At 36.2% G+C, this 11478-nt stretch overlaps 1 long non-coding RNA gene across 4 annotated transcripts; it reads right to left on the minus strand.

Moving 5' to 3' along the window:
• Positions 1 to 1580: 1580 nt before the first annotated feature.
• On the minus strand, positions 1581 to 4012 carry LOC113297087. Of its 4 annotated transcripts, none has more exons than XR_003333270.1 (5): positions 3891 to 4012; positions 3693 to 3753; positions 3339 to 3408; positions 2527 to 2562; positions 1581 to 1913 (listed from the first exon to the last, which is right to left on the minus strand). It is a non-coding gene; the product is annotated as an uncharacterized LOC113297087 (long non-coding RNA). The 4 variants fall into 4 exon arrangements; XR_003333269.1 differs by having other exon boundaries at positions 2527 to 2599; XR_003333268.1 differs by having other exon boundaries at positions 3572 to 3753.
• Between the last annotated feature and the right edge of the window lie 7466 nt (positions 4013 to 11478).

Here is an 11478-nt window from a genome sequence, read left to right on the forward strand (position 1 = left end):
TCTTTGACACAACAAAATGATAGTGGATAGGGATTCCTTAAACATGAATCATATCAGCAGATAGAGAACGAAACTCAGAAGTGAGGGTCTTAACCGATTCTTCCAATGTTGATCTGAATGAGCTTGCAACTGAGTTGCGGCTTCTTTTACCGTAGTAATCTTCTCTCCTCCTCCGGTCATCACTAAGGTAATCAGGATCGTTAATGGCTGATACCAATTCTCATGAACAGACTTACAGATTCAATTACTAGCAGTAACCTACTCTCCTAACTTAAGGAAGAGCCATATATTTCTTGATTAATTTCAACTTAGAGTTCTTACACAAATATCTGGCCAATAAATAGCTGCAATACCAAATAATTCACCCATTGGGTGGTAACAGAACTACTAAGTCACCCATTGGGTGGTAACAGACAAATCAGGTGCCCTAATAAAAGAAATAAACTAAATGGGTAAAAGTAATGTTAATGGGTTTATAAGGTCTACAGGCCCATAACAAAATTCACCATTAATGACCCATTCAGTTACATGACAATAACCCCCCCCCCCCCCCCCCGGCACATCCTTATATTATATAACAAAATATAATACGGAAAAGAAATAACACAGACACCAGAATTTTGTTAATGAGGAAACCGCAAATGCAGAAAAACCCCGAGAGCTAGTCCAGATTGAACACCACACTGTATTAAGTCGCTACAGACTCTATCATACTACCAATTAACTTCGGACTGGACTGTAGTTGAACCCTAATCAATCTCACACTGATTCAAGGTACGGTTGCGTTCCTTACGCCTCTGATCCCAGCAGGATAATACGCACTTGATTCCCTTAGTTGATCTCACCCACAACCAAGAGTTGCTACGACCCAAAGTCGAAGACTTGATAAACAAATCTGTCTCACACAGAAAAGTCTATAGATTGAATAAATCTATCTCCCACAGAAATACCCAAGAGTTTTTGTTCCGTATTTTGATAAATCAAGGTGAACATGAACCAATTGATAAACCAGACTTATATCCCCAAGAACAACCTAGTATTATCAATCACCTCACAATAATCTTAATCAACCAGCGAAACAAGATATTGTGGAATCACAAACGATGAAATAAAGATGTTTGTGATTACTTTTATCTTGCCTATCGAAGAAATTATTCTCGAGCCAATTATTTCAATTTTAGTCAATACGATAGAATCAGGCAAGATCAGAACACGCAACTACCACTACAAAATTAATCATCTTTAGCCATGATATATGTCCGTGGCTATAGCCCAAAAATCCGTGGCAAGAGATAAATTTCCACGACAACTCTGTCGTAACAAATTGTCCAGTGGCTAATAGTTTTTTCCACGACTCTAGCCACGGTTTTCGCTGCATGGCTATTGGTTCCAGATTATTTGCCACGCATTAGCTGTGGCTAGTTAGGAGATTCATATTCACACGTTTTCATCAATTAACCACGTAAATATACGTGTCTATTGGTTCAACTAGTTTCTACGGTACTCTTAACATAAGTCTATTTGTTCTCTTTATTTTAACTAGTTTCAAATGGAGCTAAAAGACAGTTTAGAACTACAAGAAATTCCAAAACACCATTCATTCAAACAAATATTTATAAGGTCATAATTCATACATCCAAACAACAGGAAAAGCTAAATAAAAATAAAAATGTAAGTCTAATGTTGACTTGTTGAGTTCGCATCGAAAAATCTAATTTTACATTAAAACATAAAATTAAAATGAGTAAACCAATGGATGATGTAGCATTCCTTCTCTTCTAATGTCCATCAACAAGTATCTTCCGACATAGAATTCACTTCCAATGCCAATGATGTAGCATTCCTTCGCTTCCAATGTCCATCAACAAGTATCTTCTGACACAGAATTCACTTCCAACGCCATTTAGCAAAACCTACAGCATAAAATACATACAGTTACACATCAATGTAAACTCAACACAAACACAAGATACACATAAACCTTATCTCTTCAACACTGCCAAGAAACCATGCACATATTGGTGTACATACGAAGTTCACCACGTAGATGATCAAGTCTAAAACTTTATAATAATGGTTGACGAGGTAAATAATAGCTACAGAGTTATTTTTAACTATTGCAATGACATTCTATAACAATAATATATTATTAGATGAAAACCAAGTAGAAGAGGCATCAGAAATGAAGCTCCAATTTGGGTAATTGACCCTTTTGGTAGCCATATGTGAAAAATATTCTGTTTCATTGAATTCACATCCTGCAACTCTTAGGATGACCTCTTTCTGTATTGTAATACAGATTCCATAACTTTAATCCTACACCAAATATACATATGTGATCGGTTCATATTATGCATTAACTAATAACCAACAACTGAGGTGTTTTCTATAAGTTAAGCCCTGTCAATAGTTATATTTGTGTTTCAGATGTAATAAACAATAGCTAAGTGTGTAATAAATATGGATCCATAAAATAAATACAAGAGTAATATGCACTTTGAATCCATGAAGTCCACCACAGCATACCTTAATAATTTGTGAAAGCACAGCCTGCACTACATGCTGAAAACGAAAATCCAGAAGGAGATAAGTGATGTCACTGGAAAAATAACAACTCCAATGTAATGAATAGAGTGACAGGAAATTTAAGAAAACCAAATATACAATCGAATTACGAGAGACTGAAATGGATACAAAATTTAACCCTTTCCTTCAACAAAATCTTGGGTGCCATTGTTTACCACTTCACATCCAATAGCTTTGGAAAAATTTAGACAACATATATGATTTTTATTCCTTCCCAACGGTGTGGTACCATTTTAGCATCGATTCATCGATAGTCCCAGGGATTTCCACATTGATAATTTAACCACGCTAAAAAGTATTAGACCATTGAACACTACTAATTTCATTGGCACGAAAAAAATATATATCTCTAAATTTTAGCATATGAAATGGCTAGATAGAAAAAGAATATCATAAAAAATCTCCATCTTTTCGAAAAGATCATAAGTCAAAGATCTACAGGAAGGCAATTCTCTATAAATATATCTTAGACGAGGTAACTGTTGATATGAGCAACATAGATGACTTTTCAAATTCACCAAGTGTATACAATAACCTCCTAGCCATCCTAGAGAAAGGTAGATAAGTTCTTTACACACCAACACCTGCCCTAGTATTTGTATCGGCTAGCTTGCATTTTCAAATACACCTAAAAAATGATGATTAACCAATTTTAATTTCATTTACTAAAAGAGAAAATTTTGAAAAAAAGAAAAGAATAATTCATCAGCAACCTCATAGTAGAACCTTTAAACCTCCGTGGATATACATACCAGTCTCGTTTTGGAATCCTCGAATCTCAATTTCTACCTGATGTTCACCTTGTACCAAACTAATATCTACCTGTAAATTAAAGGTAAAACTTAGATGGCTACAAACTAAGCAAATCGATTGAATTGGAATCTCAATAAAAAATCAGTACAAAATAGAAATCCCAATAAATGAGTTCCTCCGAAAAATTGATGATTGAATTCAATTAAACCACGAGGAATTTCAATTTTATCACCTTTGGAAAGATTTCAAAATCAACTTCTTCATTCAATCTCCCATTAGATTCACCCAAAAACGAGGTTATCTTCATCAATAAGATTTTCACAAACAGTTTCGACACCAGTAAATTTTCTAACCTTGCATTTCCCTGATCTCTTACAGCAAATGAAGAAATTATTTGATTTCTTTACCTCGAACCTGTACGAATATCAAAGACACAGTTTAAATTGAAGAAGATAAACTAAAATACTGCTACAAAACCCTAAGTTCAGAAAATCAAAACAAAGAACTAAAATCTACACAAACCCTAACTTAATTGTAAGATTTCCTTTTACCTGTAGAGATATTTGACTCTTTTTATCTGAGACATGGTCGAAGAACAAGAGGAAGAAAAGAGTTGAGAGGAACTGCAGAGTGGGGAGTTACAATGGGTTGTTCGTAATTTATGGAAAACGTGGGTTGTTCGTGTGAACTTGGATTAGCTACGACGATACCTTTCATGCCGTAACAAAATGTCCATAATACCCACGGACCCACTTGGTCGTGACTAGAGGCCATTCAATAGATTCATCCCTTATAAAACTGGACTCGTGGGAAATTATCACTAGGTCGTGGCAAATGAGATATCTATTTTCCACGAGTACCAATTAGGTGTGGCAATATGTGATCAATAGCCATGGATCCTTAAATTTGTGGCAATAGGGTCGTGGCAAAAACTCAGTAATTTTGTAGTGTACAAATAAAGTAGTTGGGTCTGGCTTCACAATCCCAATGAAGTTTTTGAAGTCGTTAACCTACATGGTCTCGATAGAAACCTAAGGTTAAAGGAGAATCGACTCTAGTTATGCAACCAGTAAACACATGAGGTGTGGGGTTTAGGTTTCCCAGTTGCTAGAGTTCTCCTTTATATAGTTTTCAAATCAGGGTTCGCAATCCAAGTTACCTTGGTAACAAAGCATTCAATATTCACTGTTAGATGAAAAACCTGATTCAAGCAAGCTAATATCTTTCAACCGTTAGATCGAACTTAGCTTGTTACACACAAATGAAATGTACCCCTCATTTAGGTTTATGTAATCGTACCTAAACGTGTACACCATGTTGGTTCACTAATAAGTGCATAATTCACATGATTTTAGTGATTATTCCATGTTTTTTTAGTTAGATTTCTTGCATATTATCCTTGTATTACTCTTGTTTTCCATTTTATTTGTTTATTTAGGTGAATCATGCAAAGTCAATGGAAAAGGCTGCAAAAGAGATATAAAGTGAAGTTCTCCAAAGATCCAAGTGTTTAAAGCCAAAAGAAGTTATGAAGAGAACGGCGAAAGAATGAGGTCATTCCGAGTTCGGACGAAGAAGTTACAACCAAAACAGTCGAGACGTAAAACTGCAATCTACAGCACCACTTTCGGCATTGCTAAAGCAATACCAAAAGTGACCATATTTCGGGCAGAGAAGGTGCATTTTCGACCCCAACTTTCGGCATTGCTTTGGGGTATTCGACAATGCCGACTGAGACAAACCTATGGGGTCCCTTTTGACGTATTTTGACTTCCAAATCAAGGAAACTTGGTCCCGGATGGATTCTAATACCTAGATCTCATGAAAACTATATAAGAGGACTTCCACAACAATTAGAGGGGATCTCTACATATCACATCTCATATTATACTTTCGTTTTTCGTTAAAAACCTAGGGTTTACCCCTTTGGGAGAAACCGGGTAATTGTGTAATCATGAGTTGCTAAACCTTTGTTGATTAAGGATGAATTCAATATTCTAGACCTGAAGTCTGATTTGTTAATACAAGTTTGTTTGAAGTTTTAATTATCATCGATCGTCTTTTCAATATCTAGGGTTTATGAATGATTCTTATATTGGTTTGGGTGCACAAATAGATTAGTCTATTGATTATTCTATTGCTAGTAGAAGTTATGAGATAAGTAATCGTCGATTGACTCTCTACACAAGTAGAAATCGTGAGACCTTGCGTAGGTATTCCGTGGAGCAACTGCGAGTGAAGACATCAGCAAGTGGACCTTGATCTAAGAGTTCAACTACTGGGATCAACCTAAATTCACAAAGCTTAAAGCATTCGGTTGGATTACACCTTGAGTGATCTACTACTTGGTGGTTCGTTGAATAGAATCTGGTAGTCGAGAACTTCCATATCCAGTGATAGAAGGAGTTTTGGGGATAACACTGATCTAGCTGTTATTCTACGGTTGGTGATGAATGATTCTGATAGAAGATAGATAAGTATACTGATCCGATTAACGCTTGGTAACGGCGAAGGATTCCTTGATTATCTCTTTCATCTTATTCTCGTTTTATTCTTTTTATTTACTTTAAACCGAAACCCCTTTGTGTTTTCCTTTCTTTTTCTAATATAAATAACCTATCAATTACACAGCTCTCTGTGGGAACGATCTCTTACTACCGCTATATTACCAGTTAATTAGTGGGAAATATCTTGATTAATTTGTTGTGGTTACGACACGCATCATTCACAAATAGTTAACTGAGGTTAGCTATATGATTACTCTCATATCAACCTTATTCATCTTAACGTGTCCAACTCAGCATCTTCATCACGACTCGAAAACTTCGTCACTTCCAAGTACTCCACGATTCTAAACGTGCCCAACTCAGCATCATAGTTGTTGAAGATCCGTACCGATAACAATGAGAAAACAAATGCTCTCAATCATTGTTATACAGTGTCATAGTATTACTCCCTACGTTTCTAAAAAATAGGCAGGTTTCCTTTTTTGGATATGTCAAACAAATAGGCTTGTTTTCATATGTGGAAAGTTAAATGTTATGATTTTACTACTATACCCATAGAGGGACCACTTCTCTCTCTCCATTTTCTCTCCTAATACAAAAAGGGGACCACTTCTCTCTCCTCTTTCTCTAATAACAAATAAGTGGGGACCAAATGATAGATTAGGAAAAAACATGGAAAAGTGGCTCCAATGATTAGTTTTCTTAATTTTTGTGAAAACCAAACAAGCCTATATTTTAGAAACGGATGGAGTATTATACAACATCAAAGTTAAATTGTATCACAACTTTGACAATAATACTATGGTGATATGTATCACTCCCCCTTAGTCAATACTTCATCTCAACATGAAAACCACTCCCCCTTACATAATGATCCGTAAACCATATGTATTTGTAGTATGAAACTACACATTAATTCTCCCCATTTTTGTCAATATAAATTGGCAAAGGTACGAAAACTAGTGGGATCCTCATGAAATTTTCATAGAGATACTTCATGACCAAAAGAGAATAGCATACCACCTAATTTAGATGCAATCATAAAGCCGAATCTAAATGCATTCATCAAGGAGTTTATAAAGATACAAGATAACCCCTACAATATTCCACAACCGCACTCCCCACAAAGATTTGGCAATTAAGCACAAGTTCAAAAAGAACTCTCCCCCATAAAATGTCATTCCCAAAAGAACAACAAAGGCAACCTTGCTTTTACAAGAAAAGAAGGATTTCTAAAGAACACTAGGATACTTGACAAAAACACATCTACTAGAAACAAATGCAAACATGAAGCAACACCTCTCCGGGAATTCCAAACTCAATTGCCCAACAGAATGAGATAAAAGCAGGGGCAAGAGTTATAAAGAACTAATGAACTAGAACAACACCAATAGACTGCCGTAGGTGTTGAAATGTGGCAGTGTCTAATGGTTTGGCGAGAATATCATCCAACTGTTATTCAGAAGGCACAAATTTCATAGTAATGATACCATTTTCATAAAGATCTCAAATAAAATGGTACCTTATGTCTATGTGCTTAGTCCTTAAGTGCTCAACAGAATTCTCAGTGATGCGAATCGCACTTGAGTTATCACAAACGATCTTCATTATTCCGGAATCAATTCCATAATCATCAAGTATTTGTTTCATCCATAGGAGTTGAGTACAACATGAACCGGCAGCAATGTATTCTGCTTCACATGTTGAGATAGATTGTGAATTTTGTTTCTTGTTATGCCAAGCTACAAGATTCATACCTACATAGTAGAACCCCCCTGATATACTTTTTTTGTCTTCCATACATCATGCCCAATCAACATCTGAATAGGCAGTAAGGTCAGTGTTAGTATCAAAAGTGTAGGAAAGACCATACCCGACAGTGTGATTAATATAGGGTATGATCCTCTTTGTGGCGACAAGATGAGATTCCTTCGGATTTTCCTGAAACCTAGCACAACAACCAACACTAAAATCAATGTCAGGTCTTGTGGTAGTGAGATACAATAGACTTCCAATGATAGATCGGTAAATTTTTTGATCCATATTTACACCTTTCTCATCTCTATGTAGTTTACCCGTGGTAGGCATAGGAGTAAGTTTTGAAGTTGACTTATCAAGACTGAATCTTGAAACAAGATTTTTTTGCATATTTCTCTTGAGATAAGTAAATTCCATCCTTGTGTTGTTGAATTTGTACACCCAAAAAGAATTTTAATTCACCAACATTACTCATCTCAAACTCCTTGCCAAGAGAGACTTGAAAATCTTTTGCAAGTTTCTCCGATGTTGATCCATAGATGATATCATCTACATAAACTTGAGCAATTACAACATCTTTCCCACACCATTTTGTAAACAATGTTTTATCAGCTCCACCTCTTGAAAAACCTTTCCTAAGAAGGGAAGTACTTAGTTTTTCAAACCAGGCACGAGGTGCTTATTTTAACCCGTACAATGCCTTGTTGAGCTTAAGGACATGATCGGGAAAATCAGGTTTTTCAAATCCCTTAGGTTGAGCGACATAGAATTCTTCCTTTAAGTTTCCATTTAGGAAAGCAGATTTAATGCCCATTTGAAACAGCTTAACCTTAAGAAAAAAGCATGAGCTAATAATAATCGAATGGACTCAAGGCGTGCCACAGGAGCAAAGGTTTCGTCAAAGTCGATTCCTTCAATCTGTGAATATCCCTGAGCGACAAGTCTATCTTTGTTTCTGACAATGGTGCCAAATTCATCAGACTTGTTCTTAAATATCCATTTGGTACAAACAATATTTATATTGGGGGGACAAGCTAAGAGTTTCCATATATCTTGTCTTTGGAATTGATTTAACTCTTCATGCATTGCATTTAACCAAAAGGGATCATTAAGAGATCCATTATACTCCTAAGCTCCACTTATGATAGGTAACAACCAAAATTGCAAATATTTTGAAGTTGACCTCTCGTCTTAGCAGTAGAATCCCTATCTCCAATGATATTGTTAGTATCATGATTCCTTTGAACCCAAAGATGTCGTGGAGTGACACATTATTGTTCAAAAGGAATATCCTGACTAGAGATTTTCTCCTCATCACTAGAGACATCAGGATCAACAACTGGTGGAACAACTTCTTCTGATTCCCACGTTTCTTTGATTTTCTCAATTGTCTCGATTGGAGGAAATTCAGCAGGAGAGTCATCATGATAGAAATTACTTAGATCATCAATGATAACATTTGCATATTCCATCATGATTGGGTTCTGAGATTAAAGACTCGGAAACCACGATTGTCAGATACATAGCCAAGAAAAATACCCTCATCGCTTTTCGAATCAAACTTCCCTTTCTTTTCATGATCCTTTAAAATTTAGCACTTACTTCTGGATACTCTGAGATAGTGTAAGTTGGGTTTCTTACCGTACCACAACTCATAGGGGGTGTTTAAGGTCTTTGACCGTAAGTAAACACGATTGATCAAATAGCAAGCCGTAAAAACAGCCTCACCCCGAAACCTTAACGGTAAGTTTTTGTTATGGAGAATTACCCTTGCCATTTCCTGAATGTTTTTATTCTTCCTTTCTGCAACTCCATTTGCTTGCGGAGTGATAGGTGGAGAGTATTGTTGAATAATTCCGAGAAAGTCACAGTATTCAAATACTTTGGTGTCTTTGAATTTTGTGCCACGATCACTCCTAATTTTCTTTAGTTTGCGACCTTGTTCATTATGGATTCTATTAACAATAATCTTGAACTCACTGAGTGTTTCATTCTTGTGAGCCAAAAACCACCCAGGTGAATCTGGTGTAATCATCCACCATAACCAAAGCATGCTTCTTCCCAGCCACTGTAGATTGTTGAATTGTGCCGAAAAGATCCATATGATATGAGTTAAATCAAGTGGAGATTTGGTGAGAATATTTCGAGATGATTTGCGTGGAACTTTCGTTTGTTTACCCTTTTGACAGGCACCACGTACACCTTTAACCTTAGCATTGATTTTCGGAACGCCTCTAACAGGTTCGTTGTTAATGATATTAGTTAGAAGACGATAATTGATGTGACCAAACCGCTCATGCCAAAGGTGTGTAGATTCTATCTTAGTCAAATTGCGACAATTACTGAACTGAGTATCTAGAAGATAAAAATTATTTTTGCCATGTGATCCTTGAAAAATCACTTTTCCAGATTTGTCTATAATGTCACATCCTTTGTCATTGAATACAACTTTATGGCCTTTGTCACAGATTTGACTAATAGAAAGAAGATTAACAGTCATATCTTTAACGTATACGACGTCATGAATTTTAGGAACGCCAGGCAACTTGATCGTCCCCTTCTTGCTTATGTAGCAGAAACTTCCATCTCCAAAAGTTACTGGTCCACCATCAAAATCGCTTGAGTTGATAAACCATGAGAGATCTCCAGTCATGTGTCTGCTACACCCACTATCAAGGAACCATTGAAAGGGTGATGTTGACTTCATAGCAAAAGCTCCTATACTATCACTGCTAACCACTTTAGGCTTTCTTGTTAGTATTGAATGTCTTTTAAGGGATGAAAAAAGTTGAATAGCTTTCTTATGATGTTCACCAACAACCTTTAGTCTTCTCTTGAAAGAAAAACACACATGCTGACAGTGATTATGAGAACCACCAAAACAAGCATGTACCAACATCATAAACCTTGTTCGAAGAGTTCTGAGCACTGTCAGGTTTCACAAAGCCTAGACCTTGCTTATCACCTGACTTACGGAAATTCTTCAAAGAAGAATTAGAGACGTCATTTAAAACCTTTGAAAAAGACTTTACAGACTTCAAATCCTTAAGCTTTGCAATTTCTGCAGCAAGATCAGAATTGATCTGGATTTGTTTATCCAACTTTTTCTGGAGGTCAACAACCTCTTCAGAGCGCTCTCGAGGTTTAGGTTTTCAGATATAAACTTCGCAATGAGAACCATCAATTTCCCGTATGCATCGAAGTTTTTAGAGACACAAGAAATTGATGAGTTTTTTTAAGTCAGGATTCTCAACCTTGTCGATGGTTTCTATAACACTCTCGATGTTGAGTTTATCCATTTCCGGTGAAGCATTTTCAGAGACAATATTATCCATCATCAGGTCGCTACAAACACAGACTTATGAGGTCTTTAATATGTTTGCCTGCTCAGATACCAATTAAAAAGGGGGTCTAACAACCACACCCAACAATTCGTTTGGAAATTTGAGAGGACTTAATCCAATATACTTTCTAGAGAATCAAATAGACAGTCAGACTCAATCTAGAAAAAAGTATATCAAAGAGCTTAATATCTCTCACTCTTAATTCCATCCGCAATCAACAAATAGAAATCTGCGAGCCCGATTGAATATAACAGAAGTTACATGAACGGTACCAAAGACCAATGTTCAAGTGTAAATCAATGTAAATCAACAACCAAAGGTTGGATATTCTAATTGATTGATCTTAACGCACAACTGTGATATTTCAATTATATAACAAAATATAATGCGGAAAAGAAATAACACAGACACCAGAATTTTGTTAACGAGGAAACCGCAAATGCAGAAAAACCCCGGTACCTAGTCCAGATTGAATACCACACTGTATTAAGCCGTTACAAACTCTAGCTTACTACCAATTAACTTCGGAT

The sequence above is a fragment of the Papaver somniferum genome, chromosome 7 (assembly GCF_003573695.1).
Source record: "Papaver somniferum cultivar HN1 chromosome 7, ASM357369v1, whole genome shotgun sequence".
Lineage (NCBI taxonomy): Eukaryota > Viridiplantae > Streptophyta > Magnoliopsida > Ranunculales > Papaveraceae > Papaver > Papaver somniferum.